Below are 3,380 nucleotides of genomic sequence, written 5' to 3'. Positions count from 1 at the left end.
TTCTCAGAAGGCAATCGATCCAATGGATCTAGCTAAACTACAGAATGATGTGGTTCAATGTCTTGTTAGCTTTGAGTTGGTGTTCCCTCCTTCCTTCTTTAATATCATGACACACCTCCTAGTTCACTTGGTCAAGGAGATTAGCATTCTCGGTCCTGTGTTCCTGCACAACATGTTCCCCTTTGAGAGGTTCATGGGAGTCCTAAAGAAATATGTTCACAACCATGCTCGACCAAAAGGAAGCATCGCCAAGGGCTATGGAACAGAGGAGGTCATTGAGTTTTGTGTTGACTTTATTTCTGACCTTGACTCGCTTGGTGTTCCTAAATCGTGACACGAGGGGAGACTAAGTGGAAAGGGGACACTAGGGAAGAAACCATATATTGGTATGCAGGACAATTATTTTAATAAAGCACACTACACAGTTCTGCAAAACTCCTCTTTGGTGGATCCGTATATCGAGACACATAAAGAGTTGCTCCGATCTAAGTTTTAAGGGAAGTCTGATGCTTGGATTACGCGTCAGCACATGGAAACTTTCAGCGATTGGTTGCGAAAAGAATGTCAGGGTGATGAGAGTATTGATGAGCAACTTTATTTGTTGGCTAGGCAGCCATCGTGGCATATCCTCACATACAAAGGGTACGAGATAAATGGGAATACATTTTACACAGTAGCCCAAGATAAAAGGAGCACCAACCAAAACAGTGGTGTCTGCATAGATGCCACCAACCCTAATGGAAATAAGCAAACATATTATGGCTGCATAGAGGAGATATGGGAACTAAACTATGCACCTACTTTTAAGGTACCTTTGTTCAAGTGCCAATGGGTAAAGGCAACTGGAGGCGGGGTAGCAGTCGACAACCAGTATGGAATGACAACCGTGGACCTCAACAATATTGGGTACAAAGACGAACCGTTCGTCCTTACCAAGGATGTGAATCAGGTGTTCTATGTCAAGGACATGGCTACAAAACCGAAGAGAGGGAAAAACAACAACGACCCAATCAATGAGCCAAAGCGCCACATAGTTCTTTTAGGGAGAAGAAACATCGTCGGAATTGAAGACAAGTCAGACATATCAGAAGATTATGAAAAGGATGACCGAATTCCACCCTTAACAGTGACTAAAGACCCAAGCATCCAGTTAAATGATGAGGACACTCCATGGTTACGGTGCGATCATAACCAAGGGATATATGTTAAGAAAAAGTTCACTACTGTGCCCGCTTGATATATATAGTGATGTATTAGACCTATTATATAATAATTGTGACTTCAGATTTTATTGTCGTGTTTTCATATTTTCTACGGTTCAAATGAATTTTCTGCTAGACGGTGGATTTCCCGTGGAGAATGTGTGATGAAAAACCAAATGATGAATGTTAATAAGATGTGAAAACTAATTTCCTATCGAAAAACAATAGTTTTAATGATTTTAATTAAGTAGTATAATTTTGCATGGTGTAAATTGTAATTATTATTTACACTATGTCAAATATTTATACAGTAAAACAAAAGAGTTTAGTTTACAAATTTTTGTTGCGTATAATAATGCAAAACCAAGTCAAATATTTTTTATAATTTTTTGGATAATATTTTATTTATTAGGCAATTAATAACTCTCTGCATATTTATATAAAAGAAATATATAAAAAAGGAAAAAAACTTACTTTACTCCTGGGTGGATCAACCACTCGGGACTAAAGGTTGTGCTTTAGTCCCGGGTGTATACACTAGTCGGGATAGATCCCCCTTTACTCCCGGGTGGATCAACCACCCGGGACTAAAGGTAGAGGTGCAGTTTTTGCAGCCCGCCCAAATGCCCTTTACTCCTGGGTCGTGGGTACACCCGGGACTAAAGCTCAGACCTTTAGTCTCGGTTGTAATAATAGCCCGGGACTAAAGATTCTTTAGTTCCGGTTGGTAGCTCCAACCGGGACTAAACGTATCCCTTTATAACCCACGCCCTAGTTCTCTTCCTCCCTATCTCCGCCACGCCATCGCCTCATCTTCTCCACCAAATCGATCTAGCAATGTCGCCGCTCCCAGGCGACCACCCTACCCTCGCCTCTTCAGCGCGCCTCTTCTCCGGCCAGCCAGCGCGCTTCTTCTCTGGCCAGCCAGCGCGCCTCGCATGTCCTCGCTGGAGCACGCGCCATCCTCATCCCCGGCCCCAACCTCGCTCGTGCTCACCGAAGTGCGCCGAGCCTTCACCGCGCTGCCTCACTGGAGCTCGCCCGAGCCTTCCCCGCGCGCGCTGCATCACCGGAGGGCGGCCGAGTCTTCCCCGCGCTGCCACACCGGAGCTCACTGAGCCTTCTCTGAGCGCGCTGCCTCACCGGCCGAGCCTTGTAATTAGTTTCGATCTCTTATATGTGCCTATCTTGTATGTGCCTGTCTGTTGCGTGTTTGAGCCTTCTTTGAGCGCACTGTCGATCGACTTGTGCTGCCTGTCTTGTATGTGCTGCCAAGCCTCACCGGCCGAGCATTGTATGTTTGAGCTGCCGATCGACTCACGTGAGCCTCCACGCGACGTGCGGGATGGCGGAGAACTCGTGCTGCCGATCGACTCCACACGGCTGCGGTGCCCAGCGGTGTAGCTCGTTTCCATCGGTAGCGCTAGGCAGGCGTCAGTTGCCGTCGTTCAGCTCTGTCGGTCTTGGTTTTGCGGTTGCGTTGTTGTCTTTGCACTTCGTTCATAGAATCGGAGCCCGAACAGCCGGCCTGATAGTTTTCGTTTCGTTGCTACGATCCAGGGTGCAATGCAACACAATGACAATTGACAATGCATTGCTAGGTCAAAATATGGTCGTTTTGACTCCGCGACTAAACATTTTATTTTAACTTTTTATGAAATGAAAAACTTAGAAAATTGTTAGAAAATTGTAGAAAATCCATACTAGTTGAACTTGCAGACCGTGATCAGCTCGGCGAGCATGTTCTCTACCGAGCGGTAACGGACGTTGAGGAGGATTTTTGATTCTATGAGGGAGAGGGGCAACGGTCGTGGAAGACCGTGTTCCCTTCCTCATAGAATCGGAGCTCTTCCTTGTCCACGTACGGTGCCGTCCGGTGGAGATATGCTCGCCGAGATGATCACGTAAGCAAGGTCAACTAGTATGGATGGTTATTTATTGAAACATGTTTTTGAGCTATAATTTGATGGATATTTGATTACTTTAGACCTACAAATGTCACAAATGTTACTATCCTCGGCAACCTAAACGCCCGCGAGCTCGCCGATATCGAGCAGGTCACTTAGAATTATTTTTTCCATGAAATAAATACTTAGAAATCATGCCTTTTATTTTTTAGAATTAATTTTTCCATGAAATAAAAAACTTAGAAAATAGTTAGAAAATTGTAGAAAATCC

The sequence above is a fragment of the Miscanthus floridulus genome, chromosome 13 (assembly GCF_019320115.1).
Source record: "Miscanthus floridulus cultivar M001 chromosome 13, ASM1932011v1, whole genome shotgun sequence".
Classification (NCBI taxonomy): domain Eukaryota; kingdom Viridiplantae; phylum Streptophyta; class Magnoliopsida; order Poales; family Poaceae; genus Miscanthus; species Miscanthus floridulus.
The sequence above is the reverse complement of the archived record's forward strand: the minus strand, read 5'-3'. Positions refer to the sequence as shown.